At 49.6% G+C, this 18,691-nt stretch overlaps 1 pseudogene; it reads left to right on the top strand.

Annotated features, from left to right (window-relative positions):
* The first annotated feature begins 4,307 nt into the window (after nt 1–4,307).
* On the top strand, nt 4,308–5,589 carry LOC132521584 (disks large homolog 3-like; annotated as a pseudogene).
* Nucleotides 5,590–18,691: the final 13,102 nt, after the last annotated feature.

Raw genomic sequence — 18,691 nt, 5'->3', positions numbered from 1 at the left:
CAACTCAGGATCCCGTGAAACCTTGATGGGTTTTAGTTTCCTCTATCAGATTACACCCTGGGTTTCCGAGGGGATTACAGATTACAAACCAAAGGGAAGGCCTTTCCTTAGTTGGAAGAAAAACAAATAAAATATGCAAGATGTTTATATTTCCAATAGCTCAAGTATGTATACACATACACACATCCCCACACACCCCCAAGGATGTAAAGTTTTATTGAATGCCTGCAGCCCTCTCTGTTTTCTGTGCACCAGTCTTCAGCACAAAAATCCAGCTGCATCGGGAGCAGTTCGGCAGTGCAGGAGCACAAAAGCCCCTGAAGTCTCTCTGCTTCCTGGAAGCCTGTCCCAGCTCCCTGGGAGTGACCGGGACCTCTTTCCATGCCTGGCCACCCACCCTGCTTCAGGGTCCTCTTCCTCACTTACCTACCCCAGAAATGCACGTACCTCCCGGTGGTTATACCACGTGCATGCAGGTTTGTCTAGGAAAACAGAAGAAGGAGATGCTTTCCAAAGCAGTGGCCTCAACAGTCCTCAAAAGACAATGACCCTAATGGACATTTGCCTTACACGCCCAGCTTTGCAGAGCGAGCTCAGGTCCACTGTTGTCTTCCAGCCCTTACTGCAGTCTGAGCTCTTAAGGATAATGAGACTAGTCCTCAGAGTTGGATACAAAGGGAAATGCGACCTCAGCCTGTGGACCCCGGCAGATGAGAACCAAGGACCTGTTTCCTAATGGATTTGAGAGCTGCCGCTCATCTACCCCCAGCCCGCCGTCTTCCTCAGGGATTCTGGACCACGTGGCACTACTGCTCCCGCCCCCATCTTCTGTAGGGCTGACCCTCCTTCCTGCCCCGCACCTCTCTGGTTATTCTGTTCTGCTGATGCCCTGGTTAATGTGAACCTATTTCCTGATTCCCCAGTCAAAGCTGATCTCACCCAGATGCGGGCTGCCATCTACACCCCCCTCCCTCCCTGCCCAACCAGCCCCTCCCAGCAGAACTCCCCTGCTCTGCGCCACCCCACCCCACGTACTCAATTTTGAGTCACAAGGACATCGATGACTTGAATGCACTTAAATGTTAGGTACCCATCTTCCCACGCTAGACTGTGAACATCTTGAGGGCATATAATTAATATTTTGTATCTTGCCTAGAGAGCGTGTGATTATAATATTTGCTTGATCTTTATTTGTTGAATAAATGGAGGCGAGTATCAGGCATGCGTGAATGTATGAATCTTGTTCCCAACTCTTAAAAACGTGGGGCAATTTCCATCTCATCAGTTGCAGGCGTAACAACACTCGGACTGTAAGATTCTTCTGATGATGAAATGAAATCACAGGGCATGATCTTGCATATTAAGTGCTCAGAAAATATCAGTTCCTTCTCCCTGCTTTCTTCAGCATTACGGTGTCTTTATACACAGTGTTTCACTATCAACTGCAGGTGAGTCTGTATCTTACCTGCAGGAGACGTATTATGTCCTCTGTGTCTTGGTGTCTTCATCCTCCCCAGCAAGGACTTCAAGCATAATTTCAGGTGCATGCGGAAGCGGGTGGTTTTCCTGAGCCCGTTTCGCCTCTTTCCTCGAGGGCAGTGGGGATGGGAGGAAGGTGCCACCTTGTCACTCCTGAGCCACATCTTCCAAGGTTCCACACCGGGACCTGGACCGTGACATGCCTCTGTCCAGCTGCCCAGGGTCTGAGTCTCATCTCCAGGTCTGATTCTCCCACTCCATGGGCTGGGCCGTGGCCATGACCGTGGCCAGGAGCCATGGAGGTGAGGTCCAGTAGATCATCGTCATCGCCCAGAGACTGGCAGCTGAGGACTTGAATCTCCACAAGGGAGGAAAGCACGCAGAACACCCTGCATGTTGACCTGCCAGACACAGCATCGGTCTGTGGGAACGAGAGCCATCGCGTGCCTGGGAATGGGCTGGGATGCCATAGGGACCCGCCAGGTGCAGAAAAGCAGGTTAGAGGGAGCAGGTGTGGTAAAGAATAATGTTTATATCCCAACTCAGTACACACACACACACACACACACACACACAGCGCACACACCTGAAACAAATGCCTTATGAAAAAGCATATAAGATGCATTCTGATATTTTCGATTCTTTTTTATTCCACTCCGGGCTAGTCAAGACTGTTTCAGGTTTTCAGATGTTGGCCCAGGGTCTCTCCATTGATTTCACATCAGTTTACATTAGTGGGTTGAGACCTTCATTTGCAAAACAATGTCTTGGGCAATTACCTCCAGGACCAGAGAGAGACTCCAGCCCAGCTTGGTGGGCGTGAAGTGAGGGTACACAGGTGGTTGGGCTCATGCCACAGTGGACACAGCGGGGCTGGGACTAGGCTGAGGCAAGATAGGTGCCCAGTGGAAAGGCACAGCATTTAAGGGGGCACCCGCTCTCCATGCCTGCGGGGAGCTCTTTAAATTCTGTGCCCCAGGCACCTGACTCAGCTCACCTAGCCCAGCCCTGGTCCCTGCGTAGCATTTCACAGGTAAGAACTCTGTACTAAGGGGACAGAAACTGTCGCGGAGGCCACCGTGGCTGAGGTAGGATTCCAGCCCGGACCTGGCTGACCTGAGCCAGAGCCGCTTCCCAGGTGTGGTGGGTCCTCTTCCTAGCCCTGTGGGGAAGGTGCAGGCCCAGCCACATCAACGGGACAGTCGGCCTGTGTGGAGACTCGACTTACGTGCAACCGAATGGGACGGCGTCCGAACAATGCAGTGGTGTGAAGTCGAGAATCCTGGGGAACGTATTAAGTTTCTGAGCACGGGAAACCACACAACCTATTCCACAGCCCTCGGCTGGGCTGGCTTAACCCTTCCTGCTTATTGCTGGGTCCTTTCCCAGCCACCAGGACCTGGGGCAGGTGTGCAGAGGAGGAGAGCATCTGTGGGAGGGATGCAGCCAGTGCCCACAGAGGAAGCTTGCCAGTGACACGGCACCTGCACCCCAAGCTCAGCTGTTTCCCAGTTTAGCACGTCTCAGAGGAGAAGCTGCAGGTGGCATGGGAGGACCACTGAGCCTGCCCGCCCCCGTGGGTATTTCTCTGTCAGGTACCCCTCTCCCCGCAGATCTCCCCTCCTGTCTCAGTCCCTTCTCCTTCACCGGCTCCTTTTATCCTGCTGCAGACGGGCCAGATTGCATCTCAGTGAAGCTTCCCTTCCCACCTGTCAACGATTCCCCACCAGCTGGGATGATGTGGTCCTTCTTGAGTCAAAATGGAGCCTGTCTGCCTAGGCTGGATTGTAGCCAGTTGTGGCTAAAAGAGCCTGAACTTGCATCTGCCCCATGGGCTGCTGGACTTTGATGAGCTCCCATAGGAATCATGACGTAATCATGAAGCCAAGACACAGTTCTCATCCAGTCCATCATCCCCTCTGTGCAAGGACTGGGGGCTCTAAGACACATGGACACCTTCTACAATTCCCAGCCTAGCCTGGTGTTACAGGGAAAGCAGGCTTGCAACAAATATTTGTTGAATTGATAAAGAGTCCACATAAGGACCAGCCCCTTAAGAAAGTCCAGGCAGTAACTGAGAACATTGGTACAGGGGAGTCTGCAGACAAGCCAACCGTAAGCTTCAGGTCAAGACGAGAGGGTCTGTTTGCTTCTGCTTAGCCGTCGAGTTTCAGAGAGGACAGAGCCCTGATTCAACTCCTGGTTAATTGCTGAAACCTTAGTTTCCTCATCTGTGAGATGGGCACAATACGGCATTGGCCTCCGAGGTGGGTTTTGAGGGTTTAATGAGGCGCTGAGTGCAAGAGCCATTCGTAACGGTGAATGTCAGCAGCTAGTCCTGAAACTTGGGCTTAGCCGTGCCCTTGGCAGAAGGCGGGCATCCCCGCCACAGCCCTTTACAGGACCCAGGAGCAGAGCAGTCCAGGGTTCCCTGTGCGTGGCCCCCCCTTCCCTGGAGGTTGGCTCTTGGAGACCCCGCAGTGGGCTGTGGACCATTTCCTTCTCTGCCCTGGCAGCCTATTCTGAAGTCTGCGAGTGGCTGCCGCTGGACTTTCACAGCCTGGAGGTCTAGGCAGGGGTTCTAACACCAGAATTTTTAACCCTTTACAGTCCAAGGTAGTCTTCAAAGGCTGGGAAGATGTGCTTCTTCATATAATTTCTGTCCAGGGAGCCATAAGTGAAAATCAGACAAATTTTCTCTTTCTGTCTTTTATTAAAGTTTATTTGATGTAGGTGTCCGTGGTCTCCCGCGCGGGACAGAGGGGCCGGCCGGAGCTGGAGCTTTCTCAGTACTAGACCTGGACTCCGACCCGGCGCCAGAATACAGCCGCTTTAAGTCGAAGATACATGACTCGCGAGAACAAATGATGAACAGCAGTGTGAGCTCTGGGTCTGGGTCCCTGTGAACGAGTGAGAAGAGGTCCTTGTATGTCAGGGCCTTGTTTGATTATGACCGGACTCGGGACAGCTGCCTGCCGAGCTAAGGCCTCAGCTTCTCCTATGGTGACATTCTACATGTCATTAACACCTCTGATGATGAGTGGTGGCAGGCGAGACTGGTGACCCCCCCGCCCATGGAGAAAGTGAGCAAACTGGTGTGATTCCCAGTAAGAAAGAGGGTGGAAAAGAAAGAAAGGGCTCTATTGAAAACCGTGAAGTTTCATGCCAGGACGGGCATGATTGAGTCTAACAGGTCGATCAAAACGAAACGTGAAAGGAGTTTCCGCCTCTCTCGAAAGATTCCATTTTACAAGAGCAAAGAAAACATGGCCCAGGAGAGCAGCGTACGGGAACAGGGAGTGACATCCAGCACCAGTGACGGCGAAAGAGGTTCCAAAGGACAGGAGGACGCTATTTTGCCATATGAGCCAGTGACACGGCAAGAAGTTCCCTATGCAAGGCCTGTCATCATCCTGGGCCCAATGAAGGACAGAGTCGACGATGACCTGATTTCGGAGTTCCCGCGTAAATTTGGATCCTGTGTACCACATGCTACCTGGCCTCGGCGTGATGATGAAGTGGATGGGCAAGACTACTGCTCTGTGGTCTCCCGAGAACAGGTGGAGAAGGATATTCAGGACAACAAGTTCGTCGAGGCAGGCCAACTCAACGATAACCTCTATGGGACCAGCCTCCAGCCAGTGAAGGGAGTTGGGGAGAGGGGCAAGCACTGCATGTTAGATGTTCCTGGCAATGCTATCAAGAGGCTGCAGCAGTTACAACTTTATCCCATTGCCATTTTCTTCAAGCCCAAGTCCATTGAAGCGCTTATGGAAATGAACTGACGGCAGACATATGAACAAGCAAATAAGATCTATGACAAAGCCATGAAACTGGAGCAGGAGTTTGGAGAATACTTCACAGCCATTGTACAGGGTGACTCACTGGAAGAGATTTATAACAAAATCAAACAAATCATTGAGGACCAGTCTAGGCACTACATTTGGGTCCCATCCCCTGAAAAACTCTGAAGAATCCCCTCCAACCATTCTATTGTGAACAGAAGAAATCAAGTCTCTCTTCCCTCCTCCCTCTTCATTCCTGTCCCCATGGGAAGAACAGATGACTACTGTTCTTGTCCCCTTTCTTAGATATGTCCAAAAAATTGAGTTTTCTATTCCTGTTCTGTTTTTTTAAATTTTTGTTTTGTTTTAGTTTATTTTTGGGGATGACGCCATCTCACTCATCCTGTGACTGTGCCCATTCCTGCATGGACCTTTCCCAAGCACTAGCACAGGTGCAAATCCATCAGAGTCATTGTTTGCATAAAACCAAGCAGAAGCGAAGAGAAGAGAGGAGGACTGATGGAAAGACAGACTGGACAGCTGCGCGGCTTATGAAGCGAGCTCCGTGCACCCCGCGAGGAGAGGCTCCCAGGCTTTGCTACGATCTGTGCGCTGCCTCACGGCTTGGGACAGCGTGGTCATGGCAACAGAAAGTATCTTATTTATATATATATATATATATATATGTAATATATATAAAATATATAGAAATTATTATATATATATATTATGCACTCTCATATAATGTATATATATACTCACACGTGAGAGAATGGCTAACGGTGCTCCCACCGTATTAAATTGCTGATTGTTTTATGCCACCTGATGTATCTGCATGAGAGGTTTCCTTTTTGTTCATTTTTAAGCTGCTGTTAAACCAAAACCATGTTGTGCTAAAAAAAAAATAACCATTATTTTATTTAGTAGAGTTGATTTACAATGTTGTGTTAATTTCTACTGTACAGCGAAGTGATTCAGTTATACATATGTATATATTCTTCTTCATATTCTTTTCCATTATGGTTTATCACAAGATATTGAATATAGTTCCCTGTGCTATGCAGTAGGACCTTGTTTTTCCGTTCTTTTATTTTTAAAGAGAATTTATATATTTAATTATTTATTTATTATTTATTTTTGGCTGTGTTGGGTCTTCATTGCTGCGCAGTAGTTGTGGCTCACAGGCTCAGTAGCTGTGGCTCGTGGGCTCTAGAGCGCAGGCTCAGTAGTTGTGGCGCATGGGCTTAGTTGCTCCGCGGTACGTGGGGTCTTCCCCGACCAGGGCTCGAACCCATGTCCCCTGCTTTGGCAGGCGGGTTCTTAACTGCTACGCCACCAGGGAAGCCCTGTTTTTCCATTCTATATCTAATATTTTTTAATGTATTCAAACGTTCTCTTTCTTGATCTCCCTTGATCACCAATGTCATACTTGCTTTGGGTAAAAAATTTGGAAAATACAGAAAAGTGAACACACACACATATTCACAGACATATACACAACACACGTAGGTACACACGCAGACATCAGCCATAATTCACTGGCCAGAGGAAGACACTGTTCATATCTTGTTTTATTACAATTTGTCGTCTTGAATACATTTTTCCTGATGTAAATGGGATCCCGATATAGGTAATTTTTCATCTTTTTTGGTTGTTGAAAATTATAATATAAACATTTTTTTTTCTGATCTTAAAGATGTTTCATAAACAAACTATTTAAAGTCTGGATAACAGGTCACTGGCTGTTTGCATCATAATCTATTGACCCTGCCCCCTAACGCTGGACATATAGATCGATTTCAAAATTTTAAATACTGACGTGCTTGACATTAGGAGTATATTTTACATCAAATTCTCCCAATATGTTCCTTGAGAAACATTTTAATTAGATCTGATGCTGCTAATAAGAAGGGAGAAATAGGACATTTACAATCTTTCCAGAGAAAATACTTGTTCACACACTGGCCTTTGTCATCTGACGATATATGGTGACTTCCTGGGGTCTTCCGCCGTTTGCTGTAGAGTTTCCACATCTAGGGGAAATGTCAATGTACTAAATCATGGGAAGTAGTGTACTTGTAGTAACAGCCGTGGTCTGGCATTGTAGGTCGCTGTGTTAATCCTCACGACAGCCCTGTGAGATGAGTGTGGTTATATCACTTTCACAGATGAGCAAAGAGAAGATCAGAGACACCTAACGACTCACCCCAAGTTGCAGAGCTGGTGACTGGAAGTAAACTCAGAGAACAGTTCACACACTCCTCAGGGAAATAACCCCAAAAGAAAAGGACACAAATCTGGTCACATTGATCCAGCTGCCTTGTCGGATGAGGGAGCTGGGAAGGAGAAAAATAAGAATGTGTTCATAGTTCTGTTGCTGGGACTTGGTAAGATCAAGGGTGCAAGCTTTTCCTAGCTTTTATGCATTCACTCATTCTTCTCAGCAGCAACTCATTTAGTTGTTAATTCGGTGGATGATTCAGCCTCCTCAAGGTACCAGGCTGGGAAAAGAATGGGGAGCAAAGCAGGCCTTCCCTGGGGACTCCTGGAGAGGCAGACGTTGGATCATGTCACACACACGGCCACACACACACACAATCGGGATAACTGCTCTAAGACGCAGAATCTCTCCTGAGGATTCGGAAAATTTCCCTGGGAAAGGAATATTTACTGCTAAGGGAAGAGCACGAATGAGCCAGACAGAAGAAAGAGGCCACACCAACAGCAGGAGTGTGCACGGGGCCCAGAGCCAGGAGAGCGGGGTCCGCAAGCCCCAGCAGGTAGCCGGCCATCTGTTTTTGTCAATAAAGTTTTATTGGAACACAGCCTCACTCATGTGCTTATGTATTATCTGTGGCTGCTTTTGTGCCACAACGGCAGAGTTGAACAGTTAGGAGAGAGACTCTGTGGGCCACTGAAACGAAAGTGTGTATTATCTGGCCCTTTATAGACTAGGCCTGGCAGCCCAGCTCTGGGCACGTGGGACAAGGCGCTGGGGGCCTGGTGAGTGAGGGGCCGCTAGTGCTAGTAGGGCAGCAGAGGAAGGGTGAGCCTCAGAGTGCACACGAGGGAGTCTGGTCCTTACCTGAGCTCCAAGCGGGAGACAGTGAAGGTTTTGAGCAGACCCGGGAGAGAATTAGATTTATGATTTTAAAAGATTACACTTTTCACATAACAGTCACTCTAGGCTTGCTTTTCTTGGTTTATAATAGTTGTGTAATGAATGTGTGTATGTGTGTGTGTGTGTGTGTGTGTGTGTGTGTGTGTGTGTGTACACACAGGATACAGGTTCTGTGTCTCTGGAGAATCCTGGCTAATAAATGAGTATTTTCATCAATTGCAACTTTCCTCAGCTGACTCTGCATTATTATTTTCTTAATGGTTTCCTTTAAATGGACTTATTTTTGTAATACTTCCTGTTATAAAGGGAACATGGTATCACTGCTTGAAACTGAAAAGCAGCATCACTTACCCCGAATGAAAGCCGAGAACATTGTCACCCTCGGGCGTGATGCCTGGGCTCGCATCACACTGGTCCCCCAGGAGAGCCGGGAAATAGGATGGGTATTCGCCTGTCCACAGTGCTCGTCTCATTTATTCAAATTAACCAGTGCCCAGAGCTGGAAAGAAATGGATCTGGACTCAGACAAAGATGGGTGAACAGGGAGGTGAGTGAACACTGGGTGTTAAAGACAGACGAGCAAAAAGAAAGACGCAAAGGCAGTAAAGGTTCTCACTGCCTGATTCATGATATGATGCCTTCTGCTTGCTTCCCACTTGTAGAAACAGTGCTGACCCTCAAGGATGGAGGCTGAGAGAAGGCCAGGCAGTGGTTCTTAAACTTTCTCTTAATAAAAATAACTGGGGAGTTTGCTAGAAAGGCAGTTCCTGGGACTCCCAGCCTCAGAGGTCCTGACCTGGGGAGAGGTTGGGAGCTGACACAGTTCGCAGGCGTTAGGCGCGTTCTGGGGCGTGAGGCCGGTGGCTGTAGTCTGAAAAGCAAGGCTGAGGGGTGATCCATGAAGGTATTGCTTTGATCTCAGTCTTGGAGGAAGGGCCTCCAACCAAACAACAATAAATTGCTCTCCACCTACCTGAGACAACGTCTGGCTTTGTTCATAAGGACGTGGTTTGGAAAAGTGATCTATACACTGGAAATGTGCACACAATTCTACTTGTAACAGTGATTTTGGTTTATTGCCAAATTCTGAGAATGAGACATGGTTAGATATTTACTTAGAAAAAAGAAGAGTTTGGTAAAATATAAAATGCGTTTAAAGCTACTCGTAGGTGAGAGGAGTATATGCCATCTGATTTCTGGATACCCACTCAATTCAGGCAATAAAAACTCAGCAGTTCCCTGCTCCTCAGGGGGCCTGACCCGTGGTTCATTTCCGTGCCCTGTAGTGGGCTGGATGGTGGCCCCAGGAAGATATGTCTTTGTCCTGATTCCAGGAACCTGTGAATATTACCATGTATGCAAAAGATCTGATTTAGTTGAGGATCTTGAGGAGTTGGTCCTAGATTATCCAGCTGGGCCTTAAGTCCAATGACACATGTCCTTCTAAGAGTGAAGCAGAGGGAGAACTACACGGCAGAGAAAATGAGGTCATGTGAAGACAGAGGCAGAGACTGGGGGATGCTACACAAGGCCATGAAGGCCCAGGGACCCCGGAAGCTGGAAGAGGCAAGGAGGGGTTCTTGGAGGGAGCAGGGCCCTGCCCACACCTTCATCGCAGACTCCTGGCCTCCAGAGCTGTGAGAGAATACACTTCTGCGGTGTAAGCCGTCAGACTTGTGGTCATTTGTTACAGCTGCCTCAGACAGCTAATACAGTCCCCAGAGCAGAACTCGGGAATGAAACTCAAAGGGCTGTTTCTCTGATGCTCTGTGAACAAGGCAGAGCTCTTGGTTTCCCACGAGGAGACTCGGCCTGAATGTCTGTGTTACTCATGGAATATGGACTCACACACACACACAACTTTGCCACAAAGATGTGGTCGACCTGTGCTCTCACCTAGGTGGGTTTGGCTGGGCTGGTAACCCCATCCTGTGGTTTCTTCGTGGTCAACCCGCCATGGACCCCTCTCCTCTGCTCCCTTGCCCCCGGGGGAGCCCTCAACCGGGCAGGCCCCATTCTTACTGGACTCTGAGAGGTTTTTGGGGCCAGGAGATGGGCACAGTGACAGGAAAGGTCCAGAGCGGCACAGCCCAACAGAAATGCCGCCTGAGTCACACACATAACCTTAAGCCCAATAGAATCTATATTTAAAACCTTTCTCAAAAGGTATAATTAATTTTAATATCGTATTTTATTTAACTCAGTATACCCAAAATATTATTATTTCAACATGGACTCAATCTAAAAATTACCAGTGAAATATTTTGAATTTTTTTTTTTAATATTAAGTCTTGGAAATTTGGTGTGGATTTTATAGTGAGAGCGTGTGTCAGTTTGCACTGGCCACATTTTAGGCGCTCAGTAACCACGTGACTAGTGGTTTCTGTACTGAACAGTGCACGGTTAGGGCTCAGGCAGCTGCAAAGGTGAACCAGAGGCTGCTCTGATCCCTCAACTCTTTTGTCTCATCCGTGTGGCCCCTGACAGCAATCCCTTGCGAGTATTTCCGCAGAAGCTCATCTGTGCATTTATGGGGCGTTGTGGTTTGTGGCTGGGACCACGCAAAGGCAAAGGAAGGAAGACTTCTGAGAAGTCAGAGCCTGAAGGAGAGAGCAAAGTAGACACTCAAGTTAAAATGATGACCATGGTCCAGAGATCTGAAAGTCTTCTCTGAGTGAATCCCTGGGGCTGCAGGATTGGATCTGGGTTGAAGTCCTGAGTTCTTAAATCATGAAGTCTTCTAGACAAGATTCTGTCGTGTGGCATCAATTCTTGAAAGCACTGGATATCCCAGATTGAAGTATCTTTAGAAAGAAGATGGGAGGGGAAATCGGTTTACTTCATTTTGAAAGGAAAGTTAATTACTTTTTGGAAAGTTGTTTTCAGCCAGATGAGGACCACAGAGAGAGAGAAAAAAAAAAAATAGCATTGCCCTCGGATGGGAGTTTAGCCAAGAGTGACAATAGCTGTTTGCTTTCCTGAGTCTGATGGACATTGAGAGCAGCCCAAGTCGGTACCATTGTTTATAATGACAGCTTAACAACAGGCCCGAGGAAGAAGAGGTGACGACGGCAGTGGGAAGCCGTAAACACTTAATCCGTCACAGAAACTTCGAGGGAATCAGGCGCCGCGGAGGCCAGACCAAACCCTTAATTTCTGGGTAATTTGCTGTCTCGGGCTACCCACGTCTGTGCTCCTTTGATGCCAGCACAGCAGTGGGTGTGGGCAAGGGCCGCCTGCTGGAGGGTATGGTGGCATCACACTGGTCCCCCAGGAGAGGTGGGAAATATGATGGATATTCACCTGTCCACAGTGCTTGTCTCATTTATTCAAATTAACCAGTGCCCAGAGCTGGAAAGAAATGGATCTGGACTCAGACAAAGATGGATTGCAGTAAAAATGGAAATTACAACCTAGAAAACGCATATCATCAGGCCACTGGGATTTTATTAGCTAATTATGGCTGTGATATGGAACTTCTGAAAGTGTGGCTTTGATTGAATTTTCACCTTGTAACTGTAAGGACTTGTCAGGATGCGTGTTTAGTGATGCGAGGAGGGAGGACCATGGAATGTAATGAGCTGTTTCACACCCTTCTCGTTCCCTAAGGTGCTCGTTCTGTTACTCAAGTACCATAGATTTCTCACAGTTGACAATGCTTAAGGTCATAATATTAGACCCAAGCAGCAAGTCACCACCCAGGACTTATTCAGATCCCTCAGGGTCTCATACCAGGTGTGAGATGCTGGTGCTTCTTGGATGTCGGGCAGTGAGTACCCGCCTAGGAAAGGAAGCAGCCTGATCGTTCACTTGGGATGCTCTAGCAACGGCTGTCAGCATCCTTATCTTGTGAATGCCCTGGATTGCTGGTATTTGGCTTTTCCCCGTGGCTACATCTTCAGCACTGTGGCGCAGGGCATCCACCACTGACTCTTTTCATTCTCAGCACCACCATGATATCAGAACCGCTCCTAACCCACGCCCCCCGCCCCACCGTGACTCCAGCCCTGGCTTCTGCCAAAAGCCTAATTGTCAAGCTAGTAATGCACAGTGTGGGGAGTTGGTGTCCCCAGGACAGCAATCCAGCCGTGGGGGAAGGAGCCCATGGAGGACCCCTTGGCCTGAATCTCTGGAGAGATGATTCCAAGAGACATTCTATGCTCTTCTCAGAGGGTCCCACACAGGACCAAGGCATCGTTCTCCTTTCCGAGTGGATATCTCAGTAACACACCCTTTATGCTGACTTTCCTTCCGTTCCTCACCCTCTCCCTGGTCCTTTGCTCCAGTTCCTTCCCATCATTTCCCTGAAAAGCTTGCTGCCCAAGAGCACTTTTATCAGACCTCTGCTTCTGGAGGGAAATAGGGAAGACGGGAAACCTAGGTCAAGCACCTGCTAAATCCCAAGTCTCACCAAGGGCATGAAAACGACCATCGCTCATAATCATGGCAAACTTCCAAGATGCCAGGTGCTGTGCAATGTGCTCGTGTGGATACTGTCTTTAATCCTCACCAGGATTTTACATGGTAGGACATCTTTTTGCTGATTTTACAGGTAAAGACTGAACCACAGAGAGGCAACAGAACCTGCCCAGCTGAGCGACGCAGCTTAGACCGGGTAAAACAGATTTTTCCTTCGAGCAGGCAGGATTCTGCTACAGAAAATACTAAGATACATGAATTTGCCTGGTGCTCCGTGAACCTAGGAGTGTGCTTCACTGAGGGCTGAGTGGGTCTCTGAGAGCTGCTGTTCTGCCTCTGCCCGGAGATAACAAGGGCCGGAAACAAGGAGCCAGGGATGGACCAAAATTCATATGGAGGAAGGAGTGGTTCATTTGATGCCCTTAGTCTTGTAATTTTTTAGGATAATGGGAAATGGATTGAAACCCAGAAAGCCCGGACTCCCGGCAGGATGTGGCTTCCTCTGCAGGCAGCACGTTAAAGGCCCTCCTGCATTTTCTCCGTGTAATTTGATGCTGCGCATAAAATCACTTATCATCGCGTGAGCTGCGCTGTCTTATTAGAGAAGAGGACTGCAGGCTCCAAATTCGGCTTATCCTGACAGGCTTTAATTAGGGCTTCAGAACCTGGGCCTGGGCTTCTGCTGTGAGGTGGGATGGGACTCCATGAGCCTTTAACCCCTCCCTCCCCTTACACCATCAAAAAAAATACCAAAAAAAAAAAAAAGGAAAAACTCTGTATCTTCCCTGGAAAATAGAAATGTTGCCACCAACAGGCTGGGACTCCGAGAACTTTCTGCAGATTGGCGGCACGGAGGGCTCTACAACCTAACGAAGCAGGATCCCCGCCAGGCGTCCCCTGAACCCTGGGAATACTGCGTTTACTTTGGAGTCTACATTTATCCCGCAATGTTTCTCCAAGCTGAGCCCGAGGACCACTGCAACATAGTCATCTGATTAGAATTGCGACTAATTTCAGGACTTCTGCACTGAATGCGGGCATCCTGGCTGCGTGGGGCATGGGGTGTCCCAGGAATCAGCATTTTCCATACGCTCCCAGGCATTCTCTGCACACACAAGAAGCCTAAGGAACACGAGGGCACAGATTTTCTCACCCCGGGCGGATGTAAAACGTGGGGCGTGGAACCCCCGTATTTGGAGAATGCAGGCTGCCCAAGGCCAGCAGTTGGAGCTTCTCTGTTTCACTGACCAGAGCACTGTGGTGACTTTAAACACTTCTGGGCTTCTCCACGATCTCGTGTCTCTCTTGCTGAGGTTCTTGGACCACCAGCATTTGACAGGGGCGTGTGTAGCTGAGATCCCTTTGACTGGGGTTTACCAGACCAGCCAGACCAGTTGATTCTCAAAACCTCTGGACCGGGTTGCAGGCAGTCGGGAGCTGCATGTGCCAGGCCCCTCCCTGGGCCTGGTGTTTCTCAGCTATGAAGCGGGACTTGTACAAATATTCCTGGAGGTAAAGGTTTAATTAGAACGGGCTCGGTTGTTGGCGTTAATAAGCAAAAACCCATGTTTTCCAAAAGGGGCTATGCATTTCACCAGGCCCTTCTCTGCCCCAGTTCCCGGCAAACTTAAAGTTTGGGCTTAAAGTGGGAGGCAATGTCCTACTTGACAAAGAAGGGTCTTCTCCGTGGGTCAGGGGCAGGTCAGAGTCGAGGTCATCAGGCCCAGATTTACAACCCACAGGTGAAGAGGGGCCGTGAGAAGGAGACCTGGTTGGCCCGAGTCTGGAACCAGAAGTCAGGCCTTCGGCCCAGGGCAGTGGGGGCAAATCAGGGTCAAAGTCAGACCCCTGGCTGGTACCAGGGACACTGAGGGGGAAGCGGGGAGCTGTGTGAGGGGCAAGGCTGCCGGCGACCTGTGCTAGTCAGACTCCTGGGCCACGAGGAAAAACCAACTTGAGCCGGCTGAAAAAAAGCTACATTTTTATTAGGATATAGGGATGTCCCACGGACCCCAAGGGTAGGATGCCTCCAGGTCTTGTGGGGAGGTGAGAACCAAGGACAGGAAGGCTCTCCTTGCTGTCTCTTCTGTCTGCCTCTGTGTCTGTCTGTCTCTGTGTGTCTCTGCCCGTATCTCTGCATGTCTCTATGTTTCTGTCTGTCTCTGTCTGTTTCTGTCTCTGTGTGTCTGCATCTGTGTCTGTCTGTCTGATTCTGTGTCTGTCTGTCTGCCTGTGTCTGTCTATCTCTGTCTATGTCTGTCTCTGTGTGTCTCTACCTGTCTGTCTCCGTCTCTGTCTGTCTGCCTCTGTGTCTGTCTGTCTATCTCTGTCCGTGTCTGTCTCTGTGTGTCTCTACCTGTCTCTCTCTGCTCCCGTCTCTGTCTGTCTGTCTCTGTCTCTGTCTGTCTATCCCTGTCCGTCTCTGTGTGTCTCTCCCTGTCTATCTGTCTCTCTCTGTTCCTGTCTCTGTGTCTGTCTGCCCCTGTCTGTGTCTGTCTCTCTGCCTGTCCGTCTGTCTTCCCTCCCCAGCCCCTCTGAGGCTCTCTCGGCTTCTCTGGCCCGCACAGCACGATGTGCTCCTCCTGTGTGGCTGGCTGCTGCCCCTGATGCACTTGGACGAGGGGTGACTCTGAAGTAGGGGGTTCTGAGAGCTGGCACCCCCCCCAGGTATCTACCGCCAAGATAGGCTAGGGAGGGACCCAAGGACATGAGAAGATAAAGCAGCATAGCCCATTAGCCCCTGCTCCCATGAGGAATATTTTCTACTGAAACCCAGGGAGAGGCTAGGTGCCATGTCATGGGGGAGGGGTCCAGCTTCTGCTCTGATGCCCAACAGGACACTTTATCCCACCCAACAAAGAGCTTTAATGTGCTGTTTCTTCCCCGCAGCCTGAAGGGAGTGGTTTATCCCACAGAGCGGGTGCAACACCAACCCAGCGAAGGTAAACACGACAAGTTGGTGGGTGGGAGACAGGTGCAGTGTTTCCCAAACAGTGAGTCCCTCATCACGATTCACAGGTGCGTCTGATTCCTTCCAGCCTTCAGGGTGGCTGGGGGCTGAGGGCTGCAGGAGGGCACCCAGGTCCCCTGTCCCCACCCCGGGTTTGCAGGACTGACACATTAGGGGCATTTTAGATAAGCTCCGTGACCTGGAAACCACTGGGAAGCCCCACTTCCTCTGGAGAACAGGCACGGCAGCGCCATCGGGTCTGGGAACGTAGGGAACTTGGCCAGCAGGTGAGGGGCCCTCACGGGAGAGGCACCGCAGTCCTGAGAAATGCCTGATCCAAGCTCGGAGCCGAGGGTTCTTGGAGCAAGGGCTGGTGCACAGACCGTAAGCCCCCTGGGAGCAGCCAGGGACCCTGAGTGTCCCAGGGCTGCTGGACGATATGAGCTCACTATCTCATGGGCAGAAGAGGTCTCCAGGCCAGAACTTTCCCACACTGGCCCTGGGCAAGCCTGACTCTCAGACCCAGTGGGTGCTGGTGTTCGATAGTGAAACTTGCCGTCCGCCCTCTACAGTTTGCTTTAGGGAAGCATGTAAGTTCTCAGGATGTCCACAATTATTACAGAGAAGACTCATCCATCAGTCTCAAAGAGGAACTGCAGCATCAGCAACGTTTGGGAACTTGTTACCAATGCAGATTCTCGGGTCCTGCTGGACTTGCTGATGCAGACACCCTGGGGTGCCTGGTCCCCTCCCCAGGGGATCTGGATGTGTGGTGGAGCCTGAACACCGCGGAGGGAGGCTGCAAGGCTCCTTCTCTCTCCTGCCAGCCCCGGTCCTCCCATGCTCAGCCAGCCTCCAGGTTCTGCTGTGTCCCACCCTCTTGCCCCAGGCTCCAGGCCACCCTTCCACCAGCATGCTTGGTACCTCATTCCTGGTGCCACCTCCCTGGGCTGGTCAACTGTCCTCACTGAAGCTGGGCAGGTCCTCTGGAAAGGAACGTCTCTCACTGCCCAAAGGGGGAGTCAGCAGAAGAGAAGCAGGAAGAAAACACCTCGCCACATGTCCCCCCGGTAGATCCCTCCTACACGTGCTCTGAAGATTTGTTCCTCAGTGAATTCTGGGGGAAGTCCACAGTTTTTTTTTCCATACATAGGTCAATCCCAGGTATTAAAAGTGGTCCAGGGGGAATTCCCTGGTGGTCCAGTGGTTAGGACTTCGAGCTTTCACTGCTGAGGGCCTGGGTTCAATCCCAAGCCGTGTGGTGAGGCCAAGAAAAGAAACAATTAAGAGTTGTCCAGTCACTTACCCTTCCGAGAGAGACTCATTTTGATCACTTAAAAAGACCCCATGAGGCGTCAAGTCAAAACTTTGAAATAAATCCAATTGAAAACTTCTTCCCTCTCTCCAGCCTCCAGCCTCAGGCTTCCTGAGCCAGAGAGAGGAAGTGTCAGGGTCGGGCCTGCGCTCCTGTGGCCTGGGTGGGTGATAGGACCTCCCCACGGGAGGGAAGGGCTGTCTAGGCAGGGATTTGGTTCTCCCTGTCTGGCTCACAGCCTTTGACAATTCTCAGAGGCGGGCTCTACACTCAGGTTTGAGATCAAGTCACAGGCGTTCTTTGCTGAGACCCTCAGGATAGACTCAGTGTGCCCTCCAGGGCCTAGGACACTGACCCTACCTGACCCCTCAGGCCGTGTCCTTCTCCTGGCCCTGCCCCTGTCATAGCGAAACCCAACTCCTTCAGGCCCTCTTTCCCTCACCTGTTACCCTCTCACTTGCTGTTCCCGATGGCTGGAACACTGCCTGCATGCATTTTACTCATCTCCTCTTTCCCTCACCTGTTACCCTCTCACTTGCTGTTCCCGATGGCTGGAACGCTGCCTGCATGCATTTTACTCACCTTCTGGGTGAGACAGCCCATCCCTTCCTGAGGAGCCTGCCCACCAGGGTGAGTGGCCTCCTGTGTGCTCCTGCGGCACCCATGCAATTACAGCTGCTGTCTCTCCTACAGAACTGGAGGATGTTTGCAGAACCCTGCCAGACACACCATCACGATAGGAACCTAAAAAATAGCTGTGGCTTGAATGAGCGAATGAGTGCCGAGGTGCTGCAACCTCGAGGAGCCACAAGCCGCCGTGCAGACCTCTGAGCGGATAGGCCTGTGTCTAGCCTGGTTGGCTGCCTTACAAGAGGACCTGCAGTCCTGACGGCCAGGGTTTGTGGGTGCACGTATTTGTCTTCCCAAAAGTTAGTGGGTTCTTTGGAAAAGGTTCGTGTCGTGTTTGTCTTCGCAGAGGCAGCCCTTAGGCTAGGGTCCTGGGGTCTCTCAGCTTTCGCTGAAAGAATGAATGGGTGAAGGGATGATGGATGGATGGAGGGGCAGATGATGGAAGGGTAGAAGGATGGTTGGAAGGACGAATGAATGGATGATTAATTAAGTGCAAATAGAAATCTGATCTGGGAACATTCAGCCCATTTTTTGGTGTTTGTTAGAACTCAAGTTCTGCTTTGGGTGGAAGGTCATGTACCTTTAATAGATTATATTTTATGTTGGTTTCTTCTGTATTAACCCTCATTCTAAACATAAAGCTATGCATGATTTTTATTAATCATCCACTTTTTTATTCATTCAACAAATGTTTGTTGAGGGCTGCATCTAATCCTTCTATTATTTAATTGAAGAAGCCGAACATTTACCTTAAGAAAGATCAGCTCTGATTTGATTGTGTGTTAGGCTTTCTCTATGGAATAAAATTCAGGGTAGGACTCATGGTGCTTTGTGGATCCTCAAAAAAGCACTGCTTTTTGAAAGAGAGTAACTGTCACTCTGACATAACAAATTAGATAAGAGAACAAATTTAATTGTTATTTTACTTTTTAAAAAGTATAATGTACCTCTCTCCTTTTATATTTTCCAGGTGTGTATGTGAATCTATCTAT

Source organism: Lagenorhynchus albirostris, chromosome 6, assembly GCF_949774975.1.
Source record: "Lagenorhynchus albirostris chromosome 6, mLagAlb1.1, whole genome shotgun sequence".
Lineage (NCBI taxonomy): Eukaryota > Metazoa > Chordata > Mammalia > Artiodactyla > Delphinidae > Lagenorhynchus > Lagenorhynchus albirostris.
This window is presented reverse-complemented; position numbering and strand designations above follow the sequence as displayed.